This window comes from Lepisma saccharinum, chromosome 28 (genome assembly GCF_977018435.1).
Source record: "Lepisma saccharinum chromosome 28, izLepSacc3.1, whole genome shotgun sequence".
Taxonomy (NCBI): Eukaryota; Metazoa; Arthropoda; class Insecta; order Zygentoma; family Lepismatidae; genus Lepisma; species Lepisma saccharinum.
This window is the reverse complement of record NC_139256.1, coordinates 23396628-23407279: the sequence shown is the minus strand read 5'-3', so window position 1 is coordinate 23407279 and position 10652 is coordinate 23396628. Positions and strand designations below refer to the sequence as shown.

Sequence of the window (10652 nt, the reverse complement as noted above, 5' to 3'; positions counted from 1 at the left end):
CAGCCATGGGTGAGACGGCTGTGGCCGATACGAAGCCGAGTTAAAGTGGCATCTCGACGGGAGGGATCGTGCGAGGAACGCCAAGCACCAGGTAAAGCGAAACTCCTCTTGAGTTACACTCAGTGATGTGCCGTAGACTATAAGTTTACGTCTACATGCGTTGTCTACACGTAATCTACGCGTAGATTACATTGGGCTGTAGTTTACATAGACTACGTAGACAATATAAATTGCATTAAAATTAATGTTCAAGGCTTTCATGAAAGGAAAGTTACATATTCAACTATATTGGTTCCTAACGAACTAAAAAGAATCCTATTTACAACAAAATTTCTCTTCTCTTCCATCATCAACTATGGAAGAAGATACATAGTATGCAACAAAGACAACAGATGGCAGTCGTGAGCCAAGAGTGGTCTTTTTCCCATAAAACACTAGAATATTTCCTATATTAGGTTTCTTCCTAGGTGAGAAATTGTTCGAATTTGGAAGAAAGAGTATGAAAAGTTATTCTTACACATCAGCAACTAATACGCAGTATAATTTTCTTTTAATTCCACGGCGCCCTTTGCTAAGTTATCACCTTTCGCCATGTTGTTTACATAGATTACGTAATCTACTTGTATAAAATAGTCTACGTGTAGAATGTAGACTATCGTAGTTTACGCGTAGACGCACATCACTGGTTACACTATACTCTGTCCTGCTCATCTCTGGAGCATGCGAACGACGCGATACCGACCAATCAACACGTGAGATGGAACGGGATTGCGTGGAGGGGGAAAAGCCATTGCAGTTGCCAGCAGTGTGTACTGCTTCGCTCTGCCCACTCCATTCTCCCCCTCCCCCTTCTCTGCTGCTATGTGCGGCCTTGTTCCAGGGATAACCGGGACAGAGTATATATAATTCACGTTCTGTAATACTTCAGGGTGTAATTTTCGGAATGCACTCAATTGCGAACCTGTAGTACACCCTGGACTGTATTTTATCTATACTCACCCTCTGTGGGACCTGGGTTTTGTATTTATGATTACTTTCATCAATTTCAATCTATCACAATTCATCCTCATCGTCGCGATTAGTCAAAAGCTGCAGAAAAGCGAAGTGGAAATATAGTAAATCAATCAATGAAACCTTAGAAATGTTTACAAAAACATGCATAACCGAATCTTGTTTAATGTTTTTGCTTTACGACAAACATTCACTATTCATAGCAAGAAAACAAATCGATACATCTTTTCTTGAAATTTTATTAAGAGGAGAAGATACAGAGTAAAAAATACATAATTTTTAGTTATAAATTGAGTGGAGTTTATTTATTGACTGGGTAAATATAGGGTTATTCAACATAGTAGCGATTGAAAGTTTGAGATTCTTCTGTCTCCAAGTGATCGGGCACTTTCTCGTAAGATCTCTTCTCCCGGTTGAATTCGTCGATCACCAATTTCTCTGCATGTACTTCCGAATCCTTTTCAATTATTCCTCTCATTATCTTCTTGAAATCGTCCGCCATTACGATGGCAAACAGCGTAAAGAGGACGCAAATGATCTGTAACAGTAACAAAGATAATAATAATTTAAATAAGTAATATCATCTTGTAATAATGTACAGTCACCAGCAATAAAGATGGGATACCTACATCCTGAAATACTTACTTCCTTGTAAAGCGTTATGTGTGTTGCCTAACTTTACGGCGATAAGTCGATTTTAATGACAACTTATACCACAACAGTTAAACCTTGCAGGGAAATAAGTAGAGTCCAATTATTTTCGGAACATCTCCAGCAGACTGAGCGAGTCTGTCTAGCGAGCCTAGTGGGTGTGCAGAGCTTGAGCAAGGGGCTTAGCGATAGGTTCTGGGTTGAGATGACGTCAGCGGCTCGCTTGGTTGATTGGCTGCTTCGAGAGTTGTGACTCGTTCCGAAGTTTCAAATGCATAACAGCCAAAGATGTTGCGAATATAATCTTCCTCTACTTCAGGATTTATGTGTCCCATTTTTTTTGACGTTGACTGTACCTTCTCCAAATACTATCAGCAAGCAGTTGATGAGGGTGAATTGTGCGGATGATACGGAGACGAAACGAGACTTTGTACACTCTCATCTCGTCTCGTTCTCGTGTTGTGTTATAAATACCTGTCTCATTATGACTGCCTTCTCAATAAAGAAGGGGTTGTTTTGCAGGAAGACTCCCCTATCATATTTTATGAACTGACCATTACGCCAAATGTATTTAGATGTATTTATTGTCTGGTGGGGGGCATTAAGAGGAGTGGAATGACTAATTGGGGGCTAGTGCTTTCCATGTTCCTATCTGGTATTGCCACCTGCTGAATACTTTTCGCCAGAGATGAGTTGATGATGTCATCGTGTTCCTTGCAGATTAATACGTCACGTTCTGAAGTGACGCATATGGCTGTCAAGTGCTGTGTAATATTAACATTATAGAAATGTTTGCACAAATCGTGTAGCGCATTCAATATTCACATAGGACGAACTTCAATCAGCTCTCCCGCAAAATCAATGCAGATGGACATCGACAAAATAGTAGCTACTCTGCCGGCGATATATTTGTGTAGAGAGAGAGAGAGAGAGAGAGAGAGAGAGAGAGAGAGAGAGAGAGAGAGAGAGACTGATAGAGAGAGGGAGTAGGATATGGACTGGCAAAAAGGGAGAAGAGCTAAAACGAAATACAGATAGAAAAAGCAGGAGAAAGAAAGAAGCAGAATGAAAATAAAAATAAGTAGAGAGAGAGGGAGACACAGAGATAGAGATAGAGAAAGGGGGGAAGTGAAGGGGAGAGGAAAAGAGACAGGATAAAGAGGAGAGACAGAGAATGAAGGTGAGACAAAGAGAGAGCGAATGGAAAGATGGAGAAAGAATTAAAAGAAAGAGAAGAGATAATAAGTATGGAAGGAAGAGACAGAGAGAGAGAGAGAGAGAGAGAGAGAGAGAGAGAGAGAGAGAGAGAGAGAAGAAAATAATATAGATAGGGAGGAAGAAGAAAACTAAAATTAAAGATAGAGAGAAATGAACAGAGAGAACATACAAGTACAAGGGAATAAGATAGCGAATGCTAGAATCTTCGTCAACATTAAAAAGCTAGAATAAATTTTTCACAAATGAGATTTTTGTGGTCTTTAAGTGAAGTAACCTTACGGGACAAAATTAGAAGTGGGGAAATCCGAAATAAATGGTGGAAGAAGTTAAAAAATATATGAGTTAACGTGGAATCAACATGCTCGGAGGATAACAGATAGCCATCTGTTTGGCATAATATTAAATTACAGGCCAAAAGGCGAAAAGGAAATTTAGGAAGAAATGAAATGAAAACAGGAATACCATATCGTAGATGGAATGATCAATTTTTGTAGTCGTAGAACGGGCTTTGTTTCCCCAGGCCTGCAAGTGGAAGAAGAAGAGGAAGAAGAAGAAGAAGAAGAAGAAGAAGAAGAGGAGGACGAAAAAGAGTAAGGGAATGAGGAGGAAGGAAAGTTATAAAATTAGCAGCGTGTTTGGCATTTATTCAATACATACATGAACGTACATATTCTTACAACCGTAACTGCTCGAGAAACGCATATAGGCCTACAAAGAAGCATATAACAAAATCTAAATAAAATGCACATCTCCACTTAAATACAGTAAAAACTGCATATCCCGGAACCTCTATAAGAAGGAAACCTGTAAATACGGTAGAAAAGCCCCAGAACGAATCGATTTTATACCTGAAAATGACCTGCTTAAGGCGGAAACCTCCTTAACGCGGAAACAGAACACCATTTAAAAAAGACCAACGATATGTTTTTATTCTCAGTAAGACGGAAATTTCTTCCTTTATTTTTTTCGCTCGCAAGAAAACAATGCAATACTGTAAGTGGAACGCGCCTCTGTTGCCACTCGCTTATCGGTAACATTGTCGATATGAAAGAATGCGCTACAATACTCATAGCTATTACGATTCAGTTTCTTTCTTTCATCTCTTACCCTCTTTCTCCACCTTTCTTTGTCTATTTCTCCTATGTTCTTTCGTCATCTTTCTATTTTTCTGGTTATCTCTCTTTATTTATTTCTTTTTTCTTCACATTTATCTCAATCTTCCTTCACCTCTCTTATTCCATCTTTCTCTTTCCCTCTATGCACATCGCGCTACGACGCCAGAAGTCCCGGATTCGAATCCTGGCATGGGCATGGATGTTTGTGAGTGTCTATTTTACTTCGCTTTTTGTGCCACTTTTGGCTATTTTGCGAAGATGGGGATGAATGATGATATGATGAAATTGATGAATGTATCGCATTTTTATTAATGAACGTACATGCATTAGTACCCTACATTGTAAGTAATGCGAAATGTAAATCTGTCTTTCCATTATTTCCTGCAGCACTCTATACTGTATTTAAAGTCAACCCTGTAAAAGAAGGAAAACTGTTAAGACGGAAAATTTTGCTCCGAACCATCATGCTCCGGGATAGACAGGTTTTACTGTATTACATTTAACGTATATCATTGTGATTATTACCTCGAGAACCATACTATTATTATTACGTACCTGCATTTTGTAAAGGTCGCTTCATAGACTTTGTTTGCCTTGTTCTCTTACGTGGTCATCGTCCTATGTGTTTCGCAGTTTCGAAAATATTTTCGTTTCTATGCACTTACGGTCATTCAGATAGATATCGGGGAGTCTTTTTATCTGTATGGGTTTTTGTTGCATCTTTAAGGCTTAGGCTCAATGGCGTCTGCTTGATTTTTTTCCTCAGGAGGGTCATAGGCATAGAAACCTTTGTTATTATTATTATGTATTATTATAATCACTGTTACTATTGTTGCTAATATTTTTGTTATTATTATTACTACTAGTTTACAAATTGAATTGAAAATACTTTGGCATTGTATACAAGCCCATAATCGAATCTACTGTTTACATAGAAACTAGATTCGCCTTGCTACCTCTGAATAAACCGAACAGTACTTTTTCTTGTATTTTTTCAAAATGCACACATGTCAATCTGAGCCAGAGACCAATTAATCTACTGTGCTTCATGGTACCTCTGACCAGTGATGTGCCGTAGACTATAAGTTTACGTCTACATGCGTTGTCTACACGTAATCTACGCGTAGATTTCATTGGGTTGTAGTTTACATAGACTACGTAGACAATCTAAAGTGCATTAAAATTAATTTTCAAGGCTTTCATGAAAGGAAAGTGACATTTTCAACTATATTGGTTCATAACGATATCAAAAGAACCCTATTTACAACAACATTTCTCGTCTCTTCTATTATCAACTATGGAAGAAGATAAATAGTATGCAAAAATAACAACAGATGGCAGTCGTGAGCCAAGAGTGGTCTCTTCCCCATAAAACACTAGAATATTTCCTATATTAGGTTTCTTCCTAGGTGAGAAATTGTTCGAATTTGGACGAAAGAGTACGAGAAGTTATCCTTACACATCAGCAACTGATACGCACTATAATTTTTCTCTTAATTCCACGGCGCCCTTTGATAAGTTATCACCTTTCGGCATGTTGTTTACATAGATTACGTAATCTACGTGTATAAAATAGTCTACGTGTAGAATGTAGACTATCGTTGTTTACGCGTAGATGCACATCACTGCCTCTGACCCATGTTCTTACGTGCCGAACGGTACTATAAAATAATAATGATAATAATTATTATTATGATTCATTCTACGAATACTGGCACTATACCTCATTGCTTCCTTCACATGCGTACTTGAAAGGCTGTTAAAACTTTACTAACTTTTATTTCTTATGCTTTCTTTTTAAATTACTTACATTTGTGATATCCATATTTTGTAATCTATATACTTAACAAATTAATTCATGTAGGACAAAAAGCTGTATTTTACAGTTGGAAAATCAGTGTAAAATATCGCAGACAACATTTTTTAAAAATCTAATATCGCTAGAATTTCATCATTCGAATTGAATTAACTGTTTCCAGAAATTTCAAGGGGCCAGTGCCCCTTCCCCCCTTCACGTGGGCGCCCTTGCGTAGGGTGAACTTTCACCTTTAGCGATAAAAGCAACTTTTCCATAAATTCTACATTCCTAATTTTAATATTATATATTTCCTCTTGAGGCTAACCGAATAGTATAAATAAGCGACGCTAGATGCCCTACCAATCAAATTTGATTGTCTTTTTCCTTCATCATTCATCCTCATAGTCGTGATTAATGTAGCAAGGTAAGAAAACCATATTAAATACGCAAGCATACTATATTATGTCCAGAACAAATGTAAAGTAAGTGTAAACAAAAGCATGTGACTTGTGAGCTTGTTCGTCGTTTACTTCTCAACGCAGTCCCTCTATAGATTTACTTATCGCCCGTCTGTCCAAAATCAATCAATCTCACTATTTGTTTCACCTGGCTTATATAAGGTAATTTTTTCTATCGCATTAGGTTAGCTGTATCTTTGCGGGTGGCCTTGCCTACTCCGCGCAGTGTGTGAGAGATATACGTTTATGTAGTTGTCACCTAATCGCCCTTTGGATGGTCGACAGCAAGGACAGAACGCAAGGTATTGTCGGGACGCGCTACCAACCGGCGTGGAACCACCCGCTCTGGTAGTGACGGGTCGTTGCGGGATTGACCTACTTCAGGATTTTCGCGAGCCCGCAGAGACACGTGCAGGATTAAACATCTGGTTAAACAGTCAACAACAAGGCCCTTCCATTGTTCTCATTCCGACTCTTTTCCTATTTAAAGGAACAACGTTAACTACTACTGTTCTTTCATTCATTTTTTATGTTTCTACATACAGGTAGCTCGAAGCATTAATAACACATGTACCAAATTTATCTTTAATGTTACGAAAATCGAGCAATTGCCAAGCGTTTCGTTGTAATTTATTGAACCCTGTATTGCCAGAGCCTGTATTGTCATGTAGCTTCCAAAATTAACTCACTTCACACACCCACATGTGCCTCCCCGATGGTACAGTGGTAGGATAAGCGTCGTCGCCTTGTAATCAAGGAGTCTTGGGTTCGATTCCCTATCGAGGCACATAGTGGTTCGGATCCCACTTCCAACTGTAGGTCCATTCCAGATTAGCCGTAGTGTGCATAAAGTGGACTTTAAAACACCAACTCAATCAATCAATTCACACACAATTGATTTGTTCTTGTAAATTCTTCTCCGTCATACAGTAACTCAGTTCTGTGAAATTCTGTTTTAGAGGTGAATTTTTGTACGTTCCGCAAAATATATTTTAAAAACGTGTTAACGAAACGAAGTTGTACGTAATTTGTTTATACGTAATTCGCCCAAAATTTTCAAGAAATACATTTCATTTGTACGTTCTGAAGCTTCAACAATCGCGGCGTGACAAAGAAGCCAAAGAGAGGCGGCATGAAATCAAAGGAGAACGATTTGCCACAGTGTTGTTCATAACTCAAGACGCATTTTCTTTTGTTGGTAATTGTGATACGATACAACACAAGTAAAAAGATGCCGGTAGCTGATGCTTGCAATGTACCATAATAAAAACACAACAAAGGTTCTTTCAGTGAAGGTTTACGGTTGCTGTGTAGAGCAGGAAGAGAAAATGTTTCATGCTTGCCAGAAAGTAAAATTCACACGGGAAGTTAACGTCAACCTACAAGAAACTTCAGATTCAAATTTCTAGATTCGTTAATTTATCACTTTACGACGGAAATAACACATATTAGCATACTGATACGTACGTGCTTAATTTCGCGTGAGGTTTTATTTTTTCCCGAGCTTGCCAACAGCTGATTAGTCTGTCCGCCTGTTTGTGCGAACGTGGCAACGCAGATAACCCCCAGCCACATGGCAGCCAACGAGGAAACAGAATTTGGTCACGTTCTGCGTTCTGATTGCACACCGCTTCTTATCGCAGACCGACTGTAATGACGCGCAGCCGGTAGCTCCTCCCCCTTGCTACTGCGCAGCCGGGCTTGAGCAGGGTTCACCCGCAAAGATACAGGTCGTCAACTCTAACAGCTACAAAGAGGATGAAACAATAAGGATCAAATAGATCAAGGTCCACACAGAAAACTAAAAGCATTAAATAATGGTGAAAATTACGTAAAACTATAAGCAAACTCCTAATGTGTCATATATTGAATGTGCGCTGAAATGCATCAGGGCTTTATAAGCATTTTTATGTATCATATTACTGTGTCCAGTATTATATAAACTCACTTCCAAACAAAACTAATTAACTTTGACATATATACAGGGTGGTCCAAGAGTGCGGAACGGGCCGAATAAAGCCGAATTGCATGCGGTTATTGAAATGTTATATGTGTACATGTAATTTGGGGATGGGGGAAAACCTACCGAACCGATTTTGAAATATGGTCGCCATCTTGGATCACTTTTTTTTTTAAATGGGAACCTTGGCATGTGACACATGTGGTTCCACACTTTTGGACCACCCTGTATAAGGCTTGTTTGATAAATAAATGGACTAGGCGTGTGGTTTAGGTGTGTGTAGAAATGAGGAACAAACGATTGTGTTTACTGATACACTTGTCTTTTGCGCATGTTACATGCACATCGTTAGTCATCTGTTTTACTCGTGGCAGACGTTCGACCCTCAAACATGAATGAGTGCAGGGAGAAAATCCTCCAGATATGCGTAACGGTGTGTGATTCAGTTCCTGTGTGCTGAAGGTGTGCAGCCAGCAGAGATTGTTCGCGGTGTACGGGGACCAAGCTTTGCTTTTAATGATGCTTATAATGCTCTTCCTTTTAAGAACGCATAAAATAATGTTATGTATTGAATAATGTATTAAAGCTTAGTCATTTTCAATTGCTTATTGAGATAACTTTTTTAAAGATCTTTAGCAACAAGAAAAACATTAATGAGGTTGAAAGAAAAATACATGGAAACTAAAAGTGTCATGTGAACTAATGATGCAAAGAAGCGCATTAAATGTTGATTCAAGTACAAAAATACATTCACTTTAATACTTGATATTCTCTTTGGTGCATTCGAATGTGTGGGGTGAGAAGATCCGGTCAATGATGAACTACGAAACCAACACGCGGTTATAACAATTGATGAATTTAAAGTGCATAAAATAGTGCATCCTCCTTTCTGTGTGTATAGCTAGAATTCGAACACTGAACTACCAACCCCCGTGACGAAGTGGTTAGTACATCGCGCTACGGCGGCAGGGGTCCCGAGTTCGAATCCCGGCCTGAGCATGGATGTTTGTGAGTGTCCATTCATCAATATCATATCACCACTCATTCCAATTTTCGCAAATTATCCCACAGTGGCACAAAGCGAAGTAAAATGAAGCAAATCAATGAATCAAACAGTGAACTTTCGGTGGCGAGATTACTCGAACACTTGTCCACGGATGTTTTAAGTAATTTATAAATATACACAAATATTTCCGGATATATCACGTATGTGATTAATACATAGAAATCAAATAATGAATGTGAAAATACTAATTTGTAACACACAAGAGTACTTACAATAAATCTAGACATGTTGTTACACTGCTCCTTCCCCAATGCTTCGGCGCTTATATAGAGGCGAATGTAATGAAGATAGAATCTTATATTTCACTTTCTTTCTCCTTGAAGCATCGAAACAGAACCAGAAAAGGTGAAATTTCTGCTTGGTTTAGCTTCACAACTTTCATTGTTGTGCTTGGTGCAACAATTGGGAGGAAGTGATTAATGCATATGCTTCGCACGAATTCATTGTTGTGTATCAATCGACACACGGAGAATGGTGTTAAGAACCATGTGGTTAGCGTACTACGAGGCTAGGGAGTGGCGGGTTCGAGTCCTGGGCAAGGAAGGGTAGCGTCGTCTTGTAATCGACAGAGCATTTTTGGGAGGGTGGTTCAAGGATAAGGCGTGATTCACATCTACGCTCAAGCAATACTCAGGTCACTGTCCCCAGGGGGCGCCGACGTGTCAAAATTATTGGGGGCTCTGATCACTGAAATAAATTAATGAATGACTCACTCTCTCCCTTTTTAAAGTTTTGGCCTCAGTGTTCGGAATCTCATAAAAGCCCATGAATTCCACAAAAATATCAAAATTTTTATTCACAGTTCGAATGCAGAATATTAATTGTCCACGGATGGATATGTCATACGTTTCGTCAACCATAATAGCAAAATATTCCCGACTTTTAATTTAATATCTGCTACCACAGCGCAAAACAGATCTCCCTAATATATCAATGATCTCGTTCTGAATGTCGTGAGAGCCATTTGTAGCCCAAACGTCCCATCCACTACCCTAGTTCATGCACATCGTCTTTTGAAACTCTTTTTTAGTAAAAATGTTAACAATACTCATAATTATATACTTAGTATATATTAATAAGTCATGTGTTTTGCTGTCTCTGGTCATAGCCCCCCCCCCCCCCAAAGTTGATGGTTTAGCGGTCTCAGCTGCCAAAGTTGATGGTCTAGAACATTTCAAATGTGTATTTAAAGTTAAGTTCATGTGGCACAATTCAGAGTAAACTTTACAAGAGAAGCAAAATAATACATTAGATCCTCTTAAGCAAAATTAGTTGGGTGGCTCTGCCCCCACATCGTTAACATTTGGGGGAGGCTCGAGCCCCCCAAGCCCCATGGAGTCGGCGCCTATGCTGTCACCCTAACGCTACGCTCACG

General features: G+C 39.0%; 1 long non-coding RNA gene across 1 annotated transcript; it reads right to left on the bottom strand.

Moving 5' to 3' along the window:
- Positions 1-1241: 1241 nt before the first annotated feature.
- On the bottom strand, positions 1242-9536 carry LOC145980691 (uncharacterized). The gene is made up of 2 exons (XR_014440869.1): positions 9490-9536; positions 1242-1549 (listed from the first exon to the last, which is right to left on the bottom strand). It is a non-coding gene; the product is annotated as an uncharacterized LOC145980691 (long non-coding RNA).
- Positions 9537-10652: the final 1116 nt, after the last annotated feature.